A 25,395-nucleotide genomic window follows, 5' to 3' on the forward strand; every position below is an offset into this window, starting at 1 on the left:
ATATAATTTATTGGTACAAATCTTTAAAGCCGGGTCTTAAAATTTATTTATTTTGTTCCTTTTGTATTCTCATAAAAGGAATATTTTCTCCCCTAATAAATTCACTAACCAGCTCAACAGATAATAATATTGTTCCCTTATAATTCTAAATTATTAATAATACCAGTAGGATAGAGGTCTATCGACTATCGATTGACTAAGAACTTCTATTTTAATCGTAAAATAATTCATTACAGCTTATCGTTTAGATCTGAATGCGATACAATAGCTTCAGAATCGATAGCTAGAAATCTATATTGAATGATATATTGTGAAACTTGGAAGTAACAGTGCGAATTGGTGTATTTTACTTGAAAAGTTCATCTCCGGAAATCTTATTTTAACTTTTTCTGGGTTAAAGTGGAAAGCATAAAATATTGTAATATTTTTTAGTGTCATTTTCCCCAATCGCCGCTTAAACTGTGATCAACAGTTCGAAAAAATCAAAATTATGATTTTTATAAAAATAAACGCATCATTTTAGAGACATCGTAAGTTATATGTGTATATATCAAAACGATGTTTGAAGAGGAATACTGAGACTCTCAGGATGTTTCGATACTTCCGATATTATGTGGTATCGACACTTTCCATCCTATACTTGCGATATAAATATCGATACTTATCGGTCTATATATATTTCAGTGGTATCGATACATTTTCCGATAGTAGAAAAAGAGAATCCAACTTTAAAGGAATGATTCATCCATTTTATTATTAACTCCTGTTGGCCCATATTTTAATTAAAACTTCGGTTAATTGGAACATTTTATTGGCATTTATGTACTCGTTTTTTTTATAATGTAAGAATATAATAATAAAATATTTAATTATATTTAGATTAAATGAGGGAAAAGTAAAATAGTTATTTATTCTACAAAATCACCAAGAATTGTTTAAATAAATATCCGGGCCATAGTTATAAATTATTAAGCTCTCAGAAGTAATTACCATGGTATAATAAACAAGGCAGGTGTTTCCTAACTCAGGCAGATTAAATTGGAGCTATTATTTATGAGCTTATTTTATAGCATTATCAACCTCATTTTATTAATAAAAGTTAATATTTTATTGTTAAAAAGATATTTTGTACTGTGAAGGAAAAAAAAAATATTAATTAACTCCTACATGTATACTTCCTTATATTATTGTTATTATTTTTTTTATATGCTTTTAAACATAACAATTGTTTTGAAATATTTTTGTTTTAATGTTATTGGTCAGATAGTTATCTTTTACTATTTTGATACCTTTATTGACCGCCAGCCGGACTATTTTCATAAAAAAAAAATTATTAGATTATTCCAAATACTGTTATTTATGGCCTATATACGTTGTGTTGGATTTCTGTCGTAGTAGTACTGTCACAACAGTGCAGCAGTGTTTTGTTTCACTGAAACCTAAATAGTTCTGGTGCCAGTTAAAAAAATTGCGGGTGTAGAACATTTAATTGAACACTACTCATTAATAAAAGTTCAAGAAAAAAAAAAAAAAAAAGAAATTTAGAAACTTTTGAATGTAAAAACTTAGGATAAAAACAGTTCCAAGCTCAAAACTTATGAGAAAACGACAGTATTTGAGAATAAGGTTGCGACAGTTTTCTATTAAAACGTGAACAGTAACTCTTAATCTCTACCATAACAGGCATATCAACTGGCACGACAGTCATTGTTGCCATGGCTTGTAACTGTTAAAAACTTGCCGTAAATAAGTAACCAGTCAATGGTTCGCTAATTCATGAAAAAAAAAAAAAAGGAATCTCATATACACTAATCGGAGACAGCAGCCACATAAGCAATAATCTTAAAGAGACCACTACACAGGCATTCATAAACCAAACTGATTCAATGCCCCCTACACCAAGTGGTTCCCAAACGGGGTTTCACGAAATAATTTAGGAATGGGTCATTCCATGTCAACTCAGCACATTTTTGAACCTTACCATCTTAGATTTTCTTCAGTTTTGCACATTTTTGTAAATGTATCCTGGCCTTTCTTAGTTTTGTTGAAAATAGTGGATTTGACACTACTTGTATCAACATGTATAGGTTCCTCCATTTGTGTACTAGTTCCAAAATCGTTCGGTCGCAAAGAAAAGGTTGGGACCTCTGCCATTTACTATCAGTTCGACTGGCGCTTGTATGGTATATGTGATACTAAACAATAAGAATCCTGTACTTGTAATATACAGAAAGCTTGTTTAAATTTTTTTTTTGGTGTGTGCCTGCAAAAATTAAGTGAATAATCAAACTCGCAGTCTCCTTTCAACATTCTACGTATCCTTTTAACTTTAAATTTTGAACTATGGGATTTGGCGGTTGTTGTCATGAAAATTATACAGCAGAATTCTGTTGTGATCATGGAGTACCTTTGTCTGTATATTTTATATTAGGCCTAAAGGGTTTTCGATCTGATGTGGTCCAGGGTAAGTTGGGTTAGATGTCCTTAAAAAAAATGAAGACAAGCTTTGCTCAGAACACCTGGTGGTTTGGATCACACCTGCTATTAGTGCCAGCTGTAGGTAGGTCCTTTAACATTTCCATTTTTTTCCCCCCCGGATCTATCTTATCGTAACGGTTTCTTAGGTTGATCTTCAAGTAAGTTGAGAAATTGGCTGATCTTCAGGGCGCATCCTCCTCCCCCTCCCTCTCACCCCTAAAATGTTGAGAAAAAATTAATTTTGTATATCCTTTATATTTTTATCCTAATTAAAAGTTGCAGTAGTGAATCGAATATTGAATTACAAGAATGAATTCTATTGAAGAAATAAAACCCAGAATGATGTGTTTATACTTGATCGTAGATTCGATATGAGCAAATGGTCGGGGAAGAGGGGTGCGGTTAATGGTGTGTAATGAACACAAATAAGAAAAACATACGAAATAGAAGATGCGGTCAAATAAAAACCCAAATAGTGATTAAACTATTTGAGTTATCGTTTCGCCCCACGTTGTACGGCTTCATAAGGGCTAAAAAAAGATACAAACACTTGAATGATGTGAATTAAAAATTAAAAGGGTATACAATGAAACGTAAAAATTAAATAAGAATAATGAAACATTATAGATAATCAATGAAAACTGTAATGATATCAGATAAAAAGAGAAAATATTAAAGAAAGTACAAACTAAGAGATGGAAAAAGAGGGACAAGAATAAAAGAAGAAAACGTACCTTTCACACTAAGTATTCACAGTCAATCAGCGGTATTCCAGAAAAACATAGTATTTGTGTCGACGTTTCGGCCTAAATTTCAGGCCTTCATCACGGCTAAAAACTATAATGGAGTGAAAAAAAAAAAATAGAAATTAAGATAAAATTTAATATTGCTAAGGTACTTATACACTAATATGACAAACAATGAAATTATATTAGAAAAAGAAAAAAAACAAAGAATTAAAGTGCTCAATGTAAATAATATATACATTTTTAAATAGTTTGATGATTCTTATTTTATTATTTAATTATAGCACTATTTGATTTTTTATTTTTCTGATATTTTCATTGTTTGTCATTTTTGTATAAATTCTAACCTTTGCACTATATTTTATTTTCTTCTTTTATCATTTCTTATCTATTTAATTCCTTGTTTTACTGCGTTTTTTTCCCCATTACTATTTCATGGTTGTTATCTCGTTTTTGTTTTCAGCCGTGATGAAGTCCTGAAATTTAGGCCGAAGCGTCGGCACAAATAAAATAAGTTTCACTTATTTGTGTTCATTGTTGAGCCACTAACCGAATCCGCCGACCTTCCCTTCACATTAAAACAGTTTGTGTTGGTTCAAATCTTACTTGAAACTGTTTTTTTTGTAATTTTTTTTAAAGATCGTTGAACGTGGTTTCGATTTCAATTAAAATAGCAAGAGTCCTACCTTTATTGACTTTAACCTCAAAAAATTGGAAAGTTAACTCAAATATAGAGATTTTGAGAGTTTTTTCTCGTCCCAAAAAAACAATTTATGAATCCATCCACTCCTACACTTAGGTCTCAATATGTCTTGAATCTTTTTCTTCCACCTTAGTTAAATCGGTCATAGACACTTAAATACTATTTTTGAATTTTTAATTAATATCTATTGTACTTCGAGTTGTATTTTTGTAAGAATTACTTACGACGAATTTAACAAAGGATGTTGGTTGTCTGTTTGACAGCTACACCGCTAGGGGCTTCGACCTCGCCTGCTGAAACAACTGTCTCCTGTGGGTTTGAGTTTATTTGCCTTAAGTGATGAAAGTTGATCAATCAACATCAATCAATCTTACAGCTTTGTTGATTAACCTCGTGAAATATTGTTAGCAAATAAAAAAAATGTTATTCTTTAGGAGAAAAATTCAATTATAATTAATTAGGTATCAAAAGATCATAATTTTGATTTATATTAACCATTACGTTCTTTGTCACTGGGTGCACAAGAAGTTCCAATTATTAGGTCGAGTCATAAGTAACTTCTGATACAAAGTTCGTATCTACCCGTTATGAGTTATCATTACAAGTTTTTGTTTCCACTATATAAACAAGGCTTAATTTAGTTTTTTGTGATACAAATTACGTTAATTTTTTTTTAACCTTTGAGATAGAGGGTTTTTGAATGGAAAAAAAAATTCTGAAGCACTAGTTGAGCAGGCTGTCGAAAACTTCTTCCATCCTAAGCCAACCACATTTTACAAGGAAGGGATTGATAAACTGCCATGAAGATAGGAGAAGGTTATAAATGTGGTGAATACATAATAAATTAATATGATTTTGTTATTTAATGAGAGCAAAATAAATGTATGATAAAAAAACCGGAAGTTAACTGACTCGACTCTAATATATACCAAGAACAGGGTTTAGTCATGCTAAATTTTTATATTTTTTATTCCATGGCATTTTTATAATTTTTTTTTAAAAATTTATTTATTGATATTTACTACTGTACATAAATACATCAAGTAAATTTGAGGAAATCATAATGGTATAGTACAAGCATGTAGAGAAACTACCCAATGGTAGCACTCTAAAAACATTTTTATAATATAAGTTCTCGAGGCCATCTTCTTTTCAGACGCCTCGGAGGATTGTCCGGAATAAAAGAGGAAGCAAGATTAGAAACTAATGGGTTTGAGTGGTTAGGGAGTTACATAGGGAACATTGAGGTCTTTGTGGATGATTTTATTGTGACAAAGTAAGGAGCATTGAGGATTTTACGAAGGATTTTGGATTGTAAGGATTGGATACGAGAGGAATTCGAAGGTTTAGTGGAGCCCCAAAGCTCAACTCCATATGTCCAGATTGGCCTTATAATTGCCATGTAAATCAGTCTTTTGTAATGAATTGGAAGTTTGGACCGTTTGTCTAGTAAGTGCTGTAATAGTCGAAATCGATGTGCAGTTTCATGTCTTTTCAGTCTTGTGTAAGGATTCCAGGTTAGTCGTTTGTCCAGATGTAGTCAAAGGTAGCGGATTTGTTCACCAGAGGTAAGGGCAACATTATTGAAGTATACTGTAGGGCAGTCAGTAGGTTTACGACGTAGGGTAAAGGTAATTTGATGGGATTTGTTGGAATTTATTTTAATCCTCCAATTACGACACCATTCTTCGAGTGCTGTTTTATAATATTAAAAACAAAAAAACTATTAATTTTCTTTTTAATGTTTTTTCTTACTTCAAGAGTAATTGATTTCTAAAATTAAATGCAACAAAGAGTAAAACTTTAAAATAATGTTCAGATTGAGACGAAATGTCTCTAGAATTGTACGTGAATTTTTAAATTATTTTTTGAAGTATTAAAATTGTTTATTTGATTTTTTCGTATAAGGTATCACTGCTGGTGCAATTAAACTTGTACAAAATTATGGACAAATAGAAGAATGTTTTTTTTTTTTGGAATCGTAATTTTTGGCTTCACACCATTCCTTACAACGTTATAATTATTGTAATAAAGAAAAAATATTACTTTTGTTATTTCCTACACATAGATACATACAAAACAAAAAGAGAAATAATTTTTTTAAAAAATAAAAATTAAGTAACGTTTTGTAATCGTTAAAGCAAATAAATAATTAGCATTAATTGTAATAAAAAATATTTTCATCTGAGTAATTTTATATTATTTAAATTTAAACTGAGATATTATACCCCTCAAAATTTATTAAAATATATAACTTTTTTAAAAATATTAAATTTTTTTTATAATATAAACATTTTTTATTTGAAATATCTAATATTAATTGGATTTTTTTAAATAAAGTTTTTTTTTATATCATATTAAAATTAATTACATTTTCTGTATTGAAACATAAACTGAATGTTTTTTAATTACCTATCTTTTCATTACTGTTTGCTCTTTGTATTACCTTACTGATCCAAATTATTACTTCACAAAAAATATAAATCGTTGTATAACTTTTAATTAGTGATAAAATATTAATGATCCGTTTTATTGTTTCGTTTTGAAGAGTATAATGTATTTCACGCAAAATTTTTGCCTCTGAGACGCACACCACAAGGTTAACGAGTTGCGAGTTAGATGCTGGGTACTATTTGTGAAACGTTCCACCTTCCTGGTTTCACCGCCTCAATTATGTGAAAGGGAAAATGGAGAAGTGTTGGCTTGATTTGCATTTTTTTTAAACGACACATCTCGCGCGTGCCGTCTCGGATCTATGAGATCAATGCAAAAATAACTTCATAACAGCTTTGGATTTAGGCGGGTGCGTTTAGAAATTAAGGGCGCAGCTGTGCAAAGAAAATCGGCCATTGACTGTAAGAGGAATTTCTGAAGTCATCGTTAAAACTAAATATATATCTATTAAAATTTAAATATAATATGTCACATTATAACAGATGAGGTCAAAAAATGTAAAGTGTGTTTCATCTAGATGAACCAATCTAATTTCTATATTAAAGAGGCAGCTGTGGGTTCCTTCCCAAGATTTTCAAGTGTATATGAAACATACTACATATTTACCTATTGTATTATTTGTACAGTTGTAAATTACATTAAATAAATAATTTAAAAAAAAAATTATCTACATGAGATTCACCTATAATGTTGATTACTTTCCAAAAGTGAATATATTTACTTTTGTTAAAAAACGCTACAATTATTGTTATTTTTATTTATAAAGCAACATACACACTGTTTTCCCTTGATGTTTTAAATAAATGCAATATTATAATGTTGCTTTTTTTCAATAAATTTCTTTCATAAACTTAAATAAAACGTCTATTTCGTAGTAAAAAATAAAAAGAAAGAAAAAAAGATGTTCTAAAATTGACCTTAAGTTACATCCTCTGAAAATTATATTTTTGTCTAAATCTGCTGTCCTGATAAGTTGTAACAACGGAGGAAATCGATCAAAAACGATTTTTTCGAAAACTTGAGAAAAAAAAGGAATTCCGTTTTTATTTTATTTTTTTGCTGCAAAATCTTCAATTCTTGTACTCGTTTTTATTATTCAATTATTATTATACGCTCAAATATTAATTTTCGTTACTAAAGGTTGTGTAGATATTTAAAAATGCATGGTAAAATATTTTGAAAATATAAATTAATATTATTTTAATTAATATAAGATTGATATAGTAAATTTATGTGTTATGTTCTTTCATGAATAAAATGTTCAAATGCATTAAATTTTTTATTAATAATAAATATAATATATATTACAAAAAAGTAGGCACAGTATGAAATAATTCGCTTCCTGCCAGGATTTATAGTAAAATATATACTAAAGTAACAGTATATGTATTATTTTTAATTTTTCTTAACTATTAGTTAATTGTTTACTAATTTTTAATATATTTTACGGGTTCAGAAATAGTTAATAAATGTTGATAACTTAGATTAAATCAAATATTATTTAATTACCATTATATAGGTTGTATATTTGCATATTTATTTTGTACATCATCGCCTAATTGATTAATACATTTATGTAGACATTGTGACAGCTTTTATATGCCTTTAGTATACCAGTTCCCCACCTGAAAGGTATAGGAAGTATTGACGAACCTTATTTTATTTTTACATCCTCGCTGGAGCTGAATCGCCTTCCGGCCAAATGTTCTCAATGGGTGCCAAGTTCTCGACTAACGATTATATTCCACGTTTATTGTTGTCCCTGTGCGCATTAAGTCAACCTATGAAACCCCCCTCCGATTCCGAACAGCTGCCACGAATTTACTGACAGACTGGAATTTTCGTTAACTGTAAACCTGCTATACCTTCCTGAAGCCCTCTCCCCCCTATAGTCAGGAATAGACCCACTGATAGCATTTGGCCCAAAGGCGATTCAGTAAAAACGAGGATCAATACTTTCTCAAGGACGTGGCGGGGAATTGGAGTGATGCGGGCGTACAAAAGCTGTCGCAGCTTTAAAAATGCATTGATGGGTGTTAAGACCATTGATAAAAATTAGCTATAGTTAAAACTAAAGCTATTTTTTTCCCATCTCTGATTGAGATTATTTTCAAAAATAGGTAAGTGTTCAACCTTTTAAATGATATAAATATTATAAATAATTTTTACATCAAAGAATAAATTGTTGATTTTACCTGAGCAGAATAGCCTGGATTGCAAATTGATTTTTAAAATCATTTAGTTCAAAAATTGTATTAAGATTGTCCCTGAGGATGGCAGAATTGGCCGAAACGTCGGACTTGTAAAGAAAAGAAAATGTATTGAGACTATAATGGATAAAAATTAAATTATTTATTTAAACAATTGTAAATTCTTACGATTAGACATATTTTCGAAGAGTGTACTCACTATTTGCCAACAATAAACAAGATAGGACTGACCCCAAATTTATCCGAAACTCTCGCAGATGAGGAAGCTAAAATTACACGAGTATTTGAATTTTTAAAAGCACATCGCCTTCTTTATAAATTACAACTCCTCTTCGATTTTTATGTTTTTTATTTTTTTTTTTTTTTTTTTTTTTATTTTTCTATTTTTTATTTATTTATTTTTTTTTTACTTTTATCATCCCATAGGCGTTGATGACCAGAGGGTTTTACGCCTTTAAGCAACAATCAACAACAACAACAATTGTAAATAATTTTTAAGTCAACCCTCGTAAAATGATTTATTTTATGAAACAAAAATTCTGATACGGGCATTACACAAATTTTAGTTACTACCTTGAGATGAAATAAATCCTTTTGCAGTTTATATCAGCCATCTTTTTATTATTCTGGATGATAATCCCCTTACTATATATTTTTTATAAGTGAGTAGAATAACAATAATTATCCAATTATTTCCCATTTTTTTATTCATCCATTGTTTATTACTATTAACAATACGAGCGAGATATTTAATTTTCAAATATACAAAATTAAAGTTATTTAAAAATTTTGATCTAATTCATTTATTTATTTTTGTGTTGCTATGAAAATTCGTATTTAAGGGTTTCCTGAGGTGTGGAAAAGATTACCAACTGTGTTCCTGGCACAGTATAACAGTTATAACAGTTTAACATACGATAATAAAACCGTGTACTATGTAATGACTTAGTATTGTTGTAAATTTTTCATTTTAGCAATTTAAAAAAAAATTTCTACAATTTTCATTTAATGTTTATATAGCTCATATTTCTTATTCTTACTGAAAAATATGTTTGAATATATCTTTCTGCCTAGAAAGTCAAAAATAAATGAATATGTTTTAATAACAGCTGATAAAATCGGATAAAAAAATGAAAATATATAAAAAAAAAATTAGACTGGAAAGATTTTTATAAAAAAAAAATTTTGCATTTAACGATTATAACAAATTAAAACGAGGGTGTTAAAAAGTTAAAACTAATGGAGCCGGTGATGTCAAACATGGTAACTGAAAATATAAAGACGTTTAAAATATTAAAATCTTTGTTCATTAATATTTTTAACCTGCAACCATGATTCTATAACCACAACTTAATACCTTCACTTAACTAACATTACTTTTTTTTTTTATTATTTTATTTATCATTATTACGTTCAACAACAAAATACTTTTTTAAGTAAAAAAAACTTTAATTTATGCTGAATGTTTGATAACTTGTTTTACGAGAGAGACCTTCAAATTATATCATTACATTATTCACATTTATTTTAATTATTCATATTACATTATTACATTTTTTTTGTCAGAAAAAAAATTTTTATTTCTAATGCCTGAAAAATTTATATTTGATTCGATCTATAATAATATATAATTTTTAAGTTTTCGGTTCTTTCTTGTTATTGTTGCTTTGGAAACCATCACTCTAAAGAAAACACATATGGGAACGATGCTCTCTGCAGGGTTGTTCCAAAAATAGTATTTATTATTTGTGCTCGAAATCACCCAGGCCTTTTTTGTACAAAAAAATAGAAGTAGGGAACTAAAATAATAAGTTTTGGAAGAGAAATATTTTCCTGTGAACATCGATATTTCCTTAATAAGAGTAATAATTTGGCGTTAGTTGAACTTGTCAGTATTTTTTATGTTGTGCTATTTATGGTTTGTATGTTTTGCCTTTATATCTAAAGATAGCAAAATTATTAGAATTTTCCGTAAGACCTTTATTTCCTTTTTTTTTTCAATTTTATTTTTTAAATTGTTACCATTTTAATTAAAAGTAAAACTCTACATAATGAAGAATGAAATACCGAGAAAAATCAGTGGCTGTCAATTTGAATGGTGTCTGGTGACTACTGCTGATTCAGCTGTCACACAATACCGGATTCCTATTCAACTCTGCAATAAAAATTAAATTCTCTTTTTATCATTTGTTTTATTATTATTAAATGTAGTATTGGTTTTTTTGTTAGCCTTAAAAGTATTTCTCAACTTCCGTTTTTAACTTAACTTAAAAAAAAAAATAGTGCTGTGCTCGCATCATACAACTTACACATACCACTCTACTTTGATTTTATATTAATATCTTTTCAAAAGAGATATTCTATTATTCACTATGACATTCCTGCTTTCCCTTATGAGTTGTCCAGTTGATAGATTGACTTATTCCAATTTTTAGAAAAGCACTTTTAATGAAGTTTTTTTAAAATTTTTCATATAGTTTTAGCAAAACTATAACAGAAATAAACAAATATAATAGTTACCTGAAATTTATATTATCTTAACTTTATTTCAAATCATATTGAAAATACTAAAAATGATTTAATGAAGCTATCCTGTCAATTAAAATGCTCATATATTACATTAAATTAATTAAAAGAGATTAATTACTAAATAACTATGGCGACGGCAATAATTATCACAGTATCGAAATGAACCGGCACAATGTGCAAACGCACCCACACAGTCATTGTGTAAGAACAGAACTTTTATTTATTCGTTTCCCATCATTTTCCATTACATTCAATGACTTTCATTGTTTAATATTATTTTTTATCTATATCACTACTCTTATGTCCAGAAATGTGTTTTTCACCCGGAAAAAAACATTTTGCCTTATACTTCCTTAAGTTAATTATCAAATGCTTTCATAATTTATATTTATTAATTTTTAATTACTATTAAAAGTGTGAGATGGGTAATTTTTTCATATAAAAAAAATTAAGAGTACTTATGAGGAAGATTTTTTTAAAAATCCCCATTTAAACCCTGTCATACTATTCAATGAGGATGAATGTTTCTGATGTTAAAGGTCATCTAATTTTACATTGATATATCTAGTTTAATTAAAATCGTTCCAGTTTTTTTTTTTTTTTTTTTTTTAGAATATAGAAAAATCGATGAAGATGCACTTTCGGTCAGTCGATTTTAACAAAATATTTGCTGTCATATCCCAGGAATACAACTGACAAACAAATTTTATTTAATTTTTGTACAAATTTTTCGTTTTCAAGCTTAATTGACCACTTACATGCGCACACTAAGAGAACATTTTTCTAGACATGGTAATTTAGAATTAAAACTTATGTTTCCGTCGAAAAATTAAATTCTAAATCAATCACTATCGCAATCCTTCCCCATACTATATATTTCATATATATGTAAGTTAATGAAAAAAAAAATCAATTATTTATTGCCAAATTATTGAGCTTTCGTTTTTGCAGAGCTTTATTTTTATTTAATAATTATAAATATACTTATATGAAATAGAAATTCAGTTAGCTCTTTCATGTTAAGAATTTCTTAAATTAAATAAATAAGTTTTTGTAGACGCTTTGAAGTATCTATTGTTTGTAAATGTGATGAATCATTTACTAGCAGAAACATTTCATTATATTATATAATGAAATGTAACAGATATTTTTATTGTTTAAATAAAATAAAATTGTATCCAAAATAAAAGTCTCAAAACATTCTTTATTTCCTTATAATTGACGTTTCGGCCAATTCGGTTATCCTCAAGGACAATCTTAAATATTTTGTCGCTCTTTCATTAATATTAATTTTTTTTATTATAATCAATTTAACACTAATTGATGTAATAGTATTAGATTGATTATAATTAAAAATTTTAATATAACAAATTCTCTGTCAAACATGGCATTATAGATAATATTAACAAGTTTAGTATGTTTATGAAAATTACAAACACTATTTTAGTATTTGCTTCATTAAATACTCGACGCTTTCCATATGAATGTCCAGTTCTGAAATTCACTTTCTAAAAATATTATGTTAATGATATATAATGGCTTCTAATACCGCTTCGCAAATTGTTATAGATTTCTCCTTTCATATAAAATGAGATATGTTATTTTATTCGTACATTTAAACTGCGAGAAATATTTAAGCAAGCATCAGGTTTTTGCTATCTTCTTTATCTCCATTCCAACATTAATCCTAATCTAATCACTTGTGTTTGTCTAGACTCGTTGAAACTTCCTATGTTCTGTAATTTAAGGTATTAAATACTTCGATTAATGATTTATTGTATTTTATAAATACTTATCGTCACTAATGCTCTGATACCTCGTAGCTCAAAAAAATCAACAAAAAAATTTAATAATTAAAAATGTCTGATGCGTCAAACAACTTTTACTTACCACTCCCGAATTGATATAGGTATTTATTGTGATTCTCAAGAGAAAAAAAAAATTATGCCGGGAAGTTAAAAATTATGTTTATTTTCTTCTGTTGTTATAAAAAATCGTATTTTAGAATTTCCTGACTTATGAACAACAATTATAAATTTTGTTAATGGCAAGAATACAACACCACCAAAAGAGTACGAGCATAATACAATCTTGGAAAACCGGGCAGTTCCGACTTTACCCGTTCGAATGTATATGTCTTTATTTTTCTCCTTTTGTTAATCATAAAATTCTTTATTATTTTGTAGTTATTGTTGATTATTGCTAATAATGATAAATGTATATATTATTTTCAAATACCATTTAATTGTACATTGACATGCTGTTTTCGGGTGGTCGATTTTATCGGTAATTTTGCTGTCACGTTCTAAATATGCAATTTCAATTTTGTACATTTCGTTTTTGAGACTGATAATACACTTACAGTCACAATTCATGGAATCCGTAATTATTATTCCCAGAATTTTAAGTTTCTTTCAGCTTAAAACATGGCGTTTCTCTGTACCCAGTTTTATTTAATTTACGGTATGTCTAATAGACCTAGAATATTAGCAAAATCTGAAAATGTTTGAATGATTTGTTGAACTTGGAATTGTCAGGAAAAAGAGAGAATTTTATGGCAAAAAATACCGAGGTCATGCAATTTTCTAAGCTAAAGGACGTAACCCCGAATTCACTATCCTTAATCAGTAATTATTTGTGGATCTCAGTTTATTCCATAGGAGATCTAAACTTTATTGTACACAGAAGTTTTTCTAAAAGTACAGAATTTGTAGTCCAGTAGGAATTAATTCAAATATAGCCGATTTCCTTTAATAGTAGCAAATTTGATTTTTAAAAGTTTTTTTAATCGGACGTATTCCGAAGATAGTACAGTAGAAAAGTGTTACTTTTACGGGAGTCTTCCTACGAACTGTCGAAACTAGTAGGCCTGTAAAAAAGTAGTTCCAGACTGTGGAATAATCTATGAAGAAGGTGAAAAACAAAAATGTTTTGATTTTACAAAAAAAAACATAACTAGAAAACACCCTTGAAATATTTTTAATGAAGACAAATTCTACTTGATTTCGAAGAATTTTTTCTTGTTTACTGTACTGTCATTTTGAATTATTCGATTTAGTTAGTGCTTCCTATTAAAGTAATACTTAATAATTTGAAAATAAATAAAATTTATTTCTGTTCGAGAATGGATCATTGCCAAAATGAACTTATCTATTGCGTATAAAGTCCATTATTATTTCTTGGGTTTTAGACGTCATTTATAAGGGGTATTCACGATCTTTAGTTTAACATGTTAAATGGAAAAAGTTATGTTAAATGGAGAAATATTTCCTTCTTTTACCATGTTTTATCGTTTTAACATGGTAAAAGAAGGAAATATTTCTCCATTTAACATAACTTTTTCCATTTAACATGTTAAACTAAAGATCATGAATAGCCCTATAGTATCCTCTGTTTATACATACATAGCAGATTTATCATAACTATTTGGATGATCTGGGATTTTTCCAAAATTGACAGAAAATTTAGAAAAGTCTGAAAATTCTATTATAAAAAGGTTTTGGTAGACACTCTCAATTTAATACTAAACTCAGTAATTATAAAAGTGACCGTATACAAAAAAAAAAACACTCGCTTTGTTTAGCAAAATTACTTAGTTCACTTCGCTTTCCAAAAAGTTATAATTGAACTATTTTACTGCATATTGTTTTTGACGGATTTGAACCGCGATCCCTTGTTTTAAGGGGTGAACAACGCTTTATAGAAGTATACGAAACTATGGTTTTGTGTTGGATATTTGGATCGGCGGAGAATGAGTTAGACCTCACGTCCATTGGGAGAGAAAAGCTGCTAAAAGTTGTGAAATCAATTCGTCCGAAAACTCTTGAACGATCCATACACGTGGCTTGGTAGGGGACCGCGTCCATTTGGTCCGTATCGTTCGTGAGCTGTCGTCCGAACAGGTACGAAGTACGAACGTATTCTGTTTTGCTGAGATTTAGTTACAAATGAGCGCGAAAAAATAAAGTGAAAAATGGACTAAGAAAAGTTAATTTTTCTTGCTCAAGAAAGGAAATATTTGTGGGGCCGCCTGGAGAGTAATTATCGCATGTGCAATGTACAACGTCGAAGAAGGTAATAATTCTAAAGCGAAAAAATCTTTATCAAAACGATCAGAAAAACCGTTTTTACTACAAATGCGGACGAATGCTGAAGTTATGAACGATGGGCATTCCCACGGTTTTGTCGGAAAGGCGTTCGCAAGTAATTAGCACAGAACACACGAATAAACATCCGAGGCGTAGGTGGGAGGATAACTAAATGTTAAACCTTGCTGAGTTTTTGACAAGTACTCAAAGGTCAGTAGAAGGTAGTTATGTAGCAGACGATTATTATCGAAAGTAAACCTGCGTATTCAATAAACCTTGATTTATATTGGAGGGTAAGTCTGCAATCGCGAATTCTGCGCTATTCTGTAAATTTTACAATTGGGTTAGATCTACGAAACCCGTATCGCTCGATTTGAATTTAAATCTAGGATTTGAGGTGCAGATATTAATGAGGTCAAACACCTGGAACAACCTGTGGTATTTATAACCTATAGTCAACATGGCTATGTGACTCACCCGCCTGCTTCTTTCCGTCAATTATAATTTTAAATTATAAAATAAATAATTATTATAAAATTACCAAAATTTTAGAATCGAGATCTCTTCTAATCCTTATTTTTCATATTGGAATAGTAAAGACGATTTCCAAAATTTTATGTTTATTAGGTTAGGGGTGTTAGTTGTTCCACAGTCTTAAGAATTAAGGAAAATAAACTCGTTCGCGTGTACAATAAGTATCCCAACTGTAAAAAAAAAAAAAAAAATACATTTTTTAATACATAAATTAGATGTACACATAATTAAATGAATACTTACCTCACTTATATTTTAATTGCAATAAAAATGTCTTAATAAGTTCAAAAGACTTATATCCATAATTTTTTAATTATAAAACCTTCCTATTATGATGTACATTCCATAATTGTATTGTAGAGTAATATATAATATAAAATATATAAATGAACAAAATATAAAAAATGTATTTTAATAATAACAACATCGTAGGAAATTAAATTAAATAAATGAATATTAATATTTTGAGGGATTGTGTATTGATGAGAACTCTGTATGGCGGCCAAAATGGCGGCAATTGATTCGATTGGCCTTGTACCGAGAGATGTTGAACCACGACCACCTCAAACATTATATTATTAATTCATACTTTACTTGTACAAGATTTTTTTTAATTATTGAAAAACATTAATATTTTATGTTATTAATGTTTTCATTAATATGGAATTTTATCTTACTCTTCGTTATGCTTGGGAAAACAACAATTTAAAGGTCTCGATTTTCCTGTTCTAATCAGATTTATTTGTTTTTCTTCTTTATTTATTCATGCAATTCATTAATATTTTGTACTTATCAATTTTTCTTATTATTCTAACCAATTTAAATAACTATTATTAAACCTATTAAATAAACCAAATTAAAGAAAGGCATTTCAGGGGAAGATTTTTTCAAAATGCGTCATTTATGCGCTGCAAGACTATTTCATTGGGGGTAAGTCTTAGCTGATATTAAAAATCATTTAATTGTACATTGAAGTGCCCATTTTAATCAAAATCATTTTCGAAAAATCAATTCTATGAAGCAGCACTTCTAATGAATAGATTTTAACGAATAAGAGAGAGAGAGAGAGAGGGAGGGGGAGAGAGAGAGATTAACAATTTTATGCTGCCCAACTTCATTTGGTACTTTTTTTAATCCTATTAATATAAATAGTCAAAACATAAATTTATTTAAATTATTACGTTATAAAAATGTCTGCATTATGTACTAAAGTTATACATGATATATTTTTTCCATTTTATTATTTATTATTTCTTTCCTTACACATTTTAATTATTTTTTTCTAGCTTTTTATCGCTCTTTAAACGTGTTTAATTTTTCCATTATTTCAGTTCTCAAAATTTTCCCTCTTATTTCCATCACACATAAAAGTAATTTTAAGTTAAAAGTATAGAAATTATATAAACATTCCAAATATATATACATATATACATATACATAAAACCCAAGATGGTGTCGTCCCCATTTACAATGTATTAATATTTTTAAAAAACACTAATGCATACTAAGATTAAAATAAAATAAATATGTGTATTAAACTAAAAGTAGTAAAAATAAAATTAATAATTATAAAATGATACCAAATATAATATTAAGTATCGATAATAAATATAAATAGTAATATATATTATATATAAAAGTAATTATATATATTAAAGTATTAAATATATCTATAAAATATATATCTAATTTCAGTTCCGTACGACATTTGGTTTTAGAAACCATCCAGTAGTATAGAATCTATTGAAACGAATATTTCAGTTTAATTTTAAAATGATTTTTCTCTTCCGAGTTATTGTTAAGAGTACACAAGTTGGATATCTACCTTATTTGTAAACAATTTATGTTGTCGAGAAGATTATATCGAATGTTATTGACTGTATTATAGTTTTAAGTATTATAGAGATAGTGTTTAATACTACGGCCAATTCTGTAGCTTGTGTCTCCATCGCCGAGATAGGAAGGGACTTGTTCGTCTGGTGTCACTATATCCTTGAGTGTACAGTAAGTCTTTAAGTATGAAAGCTATTTACCGTTATTGCATTTCCCGTTTTAATTTATAAATAGTACAGCTATTGTGAAACTGTATAGTAGTTTATTTATCTTTGCTCCAAGTATCGTTTGATATTTTATCTTGTTATGAATTTACAAAAAAGATTTGCGCTAGTATTATTCACTAATTTCAGCGAGCATATTATATATTATTTAAAAAAATAATTAGTGTAGGTCCATATTATTTATCACGATTTATTTTGCAGTATTGTGTTGTATACTTACTATCATTATAATAATTTTAGTAAACTTTTACTTTTTTTTTTTGTAATGATATTTTTGAAGTGTTTATATAATGTAACTATTTAATAATAATTTTTGTGACTATTTTTATAAAATACTTTTTTAAGTCTATAATTTATATTATGTTGATAAAAATATTAAATATTCATTAAGAAAGTCTTATTTTTTGTTGAATATGAAACAATAATTACAAAAATATTAAGCTAAGTAATTCTAAACTTTATTATATTACCCAAAATACATAAATATCAAATTTATAAGAGACAAATTTGAACATATACCAAGTAAAGAATTTTTTTAATAGTAATTACTTATAATAGAAAATGTTTTAATCAGTTATCCCATAAAAAAATATACGTTTTTTTGAAAAACATCCGATAAAATGATAAATTGATAAAAACAATTTGCCAAGACGCTCGTGGAAAAAAAGTTTTATCTTTTTTTTTCAATAACGTTATTATTTATAAAATCAAAATTAATAAATCACTGTTAATAATAATATATATAGCTAATAAATAAAGTTGTTTATAGTAAAAAGGCGATAAATTATAGACAACAGAATGAGCTAAAGACTTTAAAAATATAAATTTATATATAAAAAGAACTTGTAAATATTAAACAATATATTTATAGGAAGATAAATATAAAACGATGTATGTATAAATGGCATTTGGCAACAGTGATAGCCTATCAAGTGTTTTAATTAAAAGAAGGCTGTGATGACAAGACAATAGTGAAACTATTTATACTCTTAAACTAGAAAATAAAACGAAGAAGAATACAAAATAAAAAATAAATTAATAAAATAACTCTAAATTTATATAAATGGTAAATACTTAAGAAATATGGTCAATGAAAATTTGTGAAAAAAAAAATAATCAAGTTTTCGAAATCTAATATATTTTACAAATTAAATTTTAAAAACCTCTGAATTAAAAAAATATCTAATCAGAATACATACATTAATATTTTTATAACCACAAAAATGTTTGTTTTTAATTAAATGTCTTTTATCGATCAGTTAGAACTTGCGAAAACTTAATGCATCCTAGAAAATGTGTGTTTAGAAAAATAAAACAAGGTGCTTTGCAGTAAAGATTATTAAAAATATTCTTCCTAGCAAAATTCTGTAGTTTTCCTAAAAATGACACTTTCATGCACCTCCTTGCACTCATTAATTATAAAAGGAAATATTGTTCGATAAGGTGGATTATATTGTGTTGTAATCCTTCTTACTTCACAGGATTATTGGTAAGATTATTTAAAAGCGTTAGCAATATCCTTTTAAGCAATTATTTAACAGGTGGTACTGGGCTATTTAGGTTATGGTGAAATAAAATAGGTATTAATAAAACATCTAAACTAAGGAGACAAAATAGGTTTATAAAATCAGATTTTTTTTTTAATATATACGTTTATATTTCAATTATTTATTCACACTCTGTGATAATTTAGTGTCTTGATAATAGAAAAATGTTTATGATTTGAAAGTTTAAAAAAAATAAAAAACATTAATGTATGGCATCTTAATTAGAAATTATATAACCCCTCAATTTTATGCTTATGTTTTATTTATTATTGTAACATGAATGTCGGTAGTTTTTAAATATTTGAAATTATTTCATAGAGAAAGAAAAATGCTTTGTTTAACTAGTAATGCTACCCAAATAAATTAGGTTTTATTTGGGTAGGTTGTGAATTTCCATAATTCAGAATATACTATCAATATTATTAGACATAATATAAAAACCAGCATAAAGTAATTGAAAAAGATACAATGTTTTTCCCCCATAATAACTAAACATCATAAGTGTTTTTTTGTTTTGTTTTTTAACTAAGTTATATTACTTTCTTATTTGTTTATTAAGTTTTCCCGTTTTGTTTTTTTCCCATGATATCTATGATATTCTCTCTAATCTATTCTCATTTGTAACATATCTCTTTTTTTTCCAGTTATCCTTCACAAATATAAGATTAAATAACAAGTTTAAATTTATTGTCTGGCTCTATGTTAACACTACTAGTATGCACACATAAAAAAAAATAATAAGAAGAAGAAAATTATGAATAAATAAAATATAGAAATAAATTAGAGTAATTTGTTAAATGTATGTATTTTAACATTAAAATGAAAAAAATATATAGTAATATTATTTTTAATATATATTTTTTAAATAACAAATAATAATATAATAAGTTTCAATAGGCCTTATCAATTATCAAGTTTTCTTATTGTTACTTATATATTTTTTCTACACTAAAAACTATTTAACTTAATTTCAAAATTTGGATTTTCTCTTGTCTAGCACTTACAAAAAAAAACAAAAACAATTTTAATAAAAATGTTTACTAATCTACTTGATATGCGTTTAATATAATTTTCCAAAAGTGAATGTATTGGTTTTCGATAGAAAGCTACTCAATTATAAGGAAGAATTAAATTTACAATTATAAAAATAGTTGAAGATCATAAATTTTCTAAAATAAATAAAAGCATTAATAATAATATAAAAGACATAATATAAAATTTCTTCTATATCATCTTCTTTGTTGTCCTTAAAAAAAAATTAATCTACAATCAATGCTGAAGTTTATTAATAATATTTTTTGAATTCATATTGACCTTGATCTAATGTCTCCTTGTTGATAATGTTTTATAAATTAATTATTTATGACATTACAATATGTGAAAGATCGGAGTATCCTATTGTTAATTTTACAACCAATAATTATTATTAATTCTTAACTTCTAATAATTATCGAATTATTATTTCCTTTACCAATTTCAGTGTTTGTTCATTCTCGTTATCGCTGTATATCTATATTAGATAATTTATTTTTCCGATCCGAAAATATTTAATCTATGAATTATTTGTGTCCAGATCTGTATCGAGTTATTGTCTGAGACGTTCTCAGAAATGCTGATGTCGATTATTTTTTATATTAGTGCTGAATATGATTCTGATTAATTATTCTAGATGAAAATAACTACGGAGAAACGAATTGTAAAAATATAATCTTTGATAAAAAATAGTTCGTTATTTTCTTTAGATTTATAATATTATATTATATAAATAGTATAAGATTTATAATTTACTATGTGAATAGATCCTGTTTGTACGTTTGAATATTTTGTGGCTGTATATTCTGATTGCTCTGAATATAATATAAATATACAGTCGTTTGTCTATGATATATGAGTGGAATTAATTTAGTAAGTCACTATAAAGATAAAGTTTTATTAACCTTATCCCTGAAAAATTGCATATAGGAATAACATATATTATTCATGAAAATAAAAACCATTGTTAATACTTCTGACAACTTTTATAATATAATAATTTTAAAAAAATATCTAAGATCAGATTTCTCTTCCATAGTTACCCTGTGCGGTTGAGTATTTACATATCTCATGTTATTACTATGCTAATTATTTGTGAATTGTAATTCGAGTGTTAATATGGAAGTATAAAATTAATATGTGCAATATAAATTTACATTAAAAACACTACAATGCAAAAAAGACGTGCATACCACAAGAAAGCAAAGAGCAAAACAAGTGATTAATTATTGGACAATTAAAATTAAAAGATTATCAATTGGCCTTGTGGTAATTGTTGAAGGAAGCTTATTAAGAAAGGTTACTCAAATTGCAAAAAACCTTTTTATTATATACAGGACTGTAAGAATGTACTTACACGAGGTAAATTAAAAGAAAATCAATCGAAATAAACATGAATAATTTTTTCTGTCGAGAGTTGCCTATAAAAATTCCCTAAAATTCTTAATATAGAAACAATTAACTAAATTAATTGTTGAAATAAAAGTTTCCTCATATCAACCAAATTGGTTGTCATGATTAATAAGTTAATTTATTATTCAATAGATTTATTGTATTAGTTTGATATTCCGTTTTATTTTCCAAAATTCTAATTCTTGTTCGCATGCTTAGTGGTTTGTGATTTTTTATTTTATATATAAATGCTTTTTTTTTTAATAAATCTTATAAAAATAAAAATAAGTGTTTTTAATTTATTGTTTTATTCCTTTAAGTTGAAAATAAAAATTTATTCTCCGTGATGCTTTCCATCAGAAATCCGAATTCAACTCTTTTTTTCATAGACACTCTATGCCTTTTATTAATTAAATTATTTTTTTTACTTTTACTTACCTATATATAGAATATATAGTAATAGAAAGTATTGTGACCGTGAAAAATTTCTACGGAAGTTCTATGTTTTCTAGGGAAATTCATTTTTTGTGGCCCCCTGAGCCCAAAAAACCTAGTGTCGCTAATCCTGCAAAAACTCATTGGGAACTGAAATTACAAATTTATGGGGGGGGAGGGGGGGGTATATACGTGGGATGTGAGTTTAGTTTAGTTTTTGCAAAAATCGATCCACCGGGAGTGACACTACGGAATCGATTTTAACATTTTTTCGATTTTCTTCTAAATGAATCTAACGATTTCGATTAATCTCAGTGAATCTATGAGCAATTAATTGTTCTTTAATACCAGATAGATTTCATCCTCATTCAAATTTGCGTTTAATTTTGTTTATTTAAAAAAAAAAATAAACAGTTCTTATTGTTAGCAATAATATTCAATACATAAATACATACAATAAAAAAATTACGTGTATAACTAAAGAAAAAAATGGATAAATGGAATTTGAACGGAAATGCCATAACACTATCTTTTCCAATCGCATGACTGTTTATATTTTGTTTTCTAGCCGGTAACAAAAATAATTTATGTCATTTCCATCTCGAGAAGCCCTTAAATACGAATTTACGAACAGAAAAATAAAAATTCTGTCAATAATTTTCGTCTTCTCTGATCTTTAGATTAATTTTTCTAAAAATTCACAAGAGTAGTGATTACGTAATCGCGAATATTTTAGATGATATTTCAGTAAGGAAAGGTTTTTGCTTTTCAAATAACAATAAACCATAATTTATATGTTAGCATATATTTATTTTTTAAATAGTTAAATCTAACTTACGTATTACTGCTGGCTGAAGATGATTTGGATTTAACTCGAAATGTCCAATGTAATAATGAATTAATTAGTAAGAACCAATCAAGGGTTTGATTTGTCCTTGAAATAATTTAATTGTTACAAAATTATAACTACTTTTTTGTTTTAACAACGCGTTTGATTTCCTTCATAACGATTTTAATCGAATCGTCCTTTGAACATTTAGAAATATATATTTTATATGGGATGTTTTGTAGCGTGAATTCTTTTGATGAAAGGAAAAACATAAATTTAAAATGCTGACTGGATTGAAAGCATCCTGATACGAATGCTAGAAGCAAGAGCGTGTCGAATGTTAAGTAGTTTCTTATAACTGAAGGAAAGCGTAACGATGTAAATCATTCTAGTTAATTTTATGGAGTCTTCAGAGCTTGCTTGTTATAAATTATATGCGATCTTATTTATTTAAGTTACTTCATCAACAATTATATATACTAGCTAATCAGGGCGAAAATTTCGCACAAGCGTTTCTATCATATTTTAATACATTTGGATTTCACCATAATTTTGATTATTTACATTCAGTTATTAGCAGGTTTAATTAACATCAATTTAGTAAATTATTGGTAGATAAATAAAATCTTAAATTCAAAATCAAAAATGTTTCTTAATGAGGTGTAGATAGTTGACCGTAGATTAATGCTTGAAGAAGTTTGTTGGGGGGGGGGGGTGCGGTCAGCAAAGAACAACATAAATAAACAACACCATATTTATTTATTTTATGCCGACGTTTCGACCTGAGTTTCAGGTCTTCATCAGGGCTATAGAACAAAAGAGATAACAACAACATTTAGAGTAACATACAATTGAAAAGGAATAGTATACAAATAAATTTAGAATTATACAAAATATTGAATTAAATTATAAATGATAAAAATTGATAACTGATAATCAATAATCAAATAATTTTGTACTATTCAATTATCAGTTATCAATTTTTATCATTTATGATTTAATTCAATATTTTGTATAATTCTAAATTTGTTTGTATACTATTCCTTTTCAGTTGTATGTTACTCTAAATGTTGTTGTTATCTATTAGGAAATAATTTGGAAAATGTACAATTTTGGAGAAATAAAAATTTCCAAATTAGTTTATCGTATTTTTTATCCATTTTTACTCATTTTAATAATTTGATCTGAGACAATTTACTGTTATTTAATCAAATATTCAAATAATCAATTAATCCCCCTACATAAAATTAAGTATTTCTAGGGTTGCAGTAATTTTCATTAATTTGTTTTATTACCATCTGACCTTCACTGTTTTACAATTTTTTACTATCCCTCAATCCTTCAGGTAAAAATTAAAACTGGCTTGATTCATTTATTTTTAACTAGGTAACTAAACGAAATAACATTTAAAAACATTTTTACATGTTTAATTTTTTCAATTAAATAATTAGAAATGAAATTAATTTATTATATTTAAATTTATTAATTAAGCAATATAGTGTTATAATTTTTGACTTTACGATAGGATCGGATATAATTTTATTTTTTGTAATGTTGTGATACTAATTAATCAAATCTTCATTCTACTATGGACTAGAACCTTGGTTGTTTTGATTTTACTATTAATTTTAAATCTTTCTTTGAATATACAATATTAGTTAAAAAATAGATGATAGTGTTTTAAATGAACAGTCGCCTTTAATATACTTGTTGAAATTACAAAAAAAAAAATTCTTTCGTTTCCGAATTTATACGCGTTCTTATCTTAGTTCACTCAGCACTTTTTTTTTTTTGATTGTCAATTTTAATTATTCTCGGTGATTTTTTATATCTCTTTTATTTTAATTTTTTTCTTTACTTTATATTTATCAAAATGAAATGTATTTATACTGAATGGACTTGTTTACTAATGTTTCTTCAAGCTCTCGAGAGATGGAACGTGTACATACAATCAATAAACTGCTCACTCACAGCGGGTAACTGTAGGAGAGAAAAAATAAAAAAGCAGAAAAATGTGTACTTCTTTGTGATTTAATTTATATATATTTTTTTCTTTTTAATTAGAAATAAATTTAAAAATCTACAACTTGATGGTTTTTCACTTTTCTTTTTAAAAGTTTCTTGTAAAAGAAAAGTTGTAGGCGGGCGAGGGGCTAACGGGTTCTTTGCGACCGTTATCCCTCTTACGATGTTACCAGGTCAGACTCCTCTGTCGTTTTATGTTTTGTAAACAATACCACTTCATAAATGGTTTATTTATTTAAACTATATACAATGTTGATAATCGATATTTTAATATAATTATTAGCATTTAAATATTTTATTAAATCTTTTTTTGACTTAACGTAAGATGAATTGCCT

General features: G+C 27.2%; 1 protein-coding gene across 21 annotated transcripts in view; it reads left to right on the plus strand.

Moving 5' to 3' along the window:
• The window catches only part of Ufd4 (ubiquitin fusion-degradation 4-like), a 117,154-nt gene that overhangs the window by 8,714 nt on the left and 83,045 nt on the right, over positions 1 to 25,395 (plus strand). Inside the window, exon 1 of one of the 21 annotated variants that reach the window (XM_067048029.1) lies at positions 17,678 to 17,746. The exons of the other annotated variants lie outside the window; for them this stretch is intronic. The gene's annotated coding sequence lies outside the window, so the exon portion shown is untranslated. Of the gene's footprint in view, positions 1 to 17,677; positions 17,747 to 25,395 lie in introns of those variants that run through there. 21 annotated transcript variants of the gene reach the window in all.

This window comes from Halyomorpha halys, unplaced genomic scaffold, assembly GCF_000696795.3.
Source record: "Halyomorpha halys isolate HHAL.00 unplaced genomic scaffold, Hhal_1.1 Scaffold263.1, whole genome shotgun sequence".
Taxonomy (NCBI): domain Eukaryota; kingdom Metazoa; phylum Arthropoda; class Insecta; order Hemiptera; family Pentatomidae; genus Halyomorpha; species Halyomorpha halys.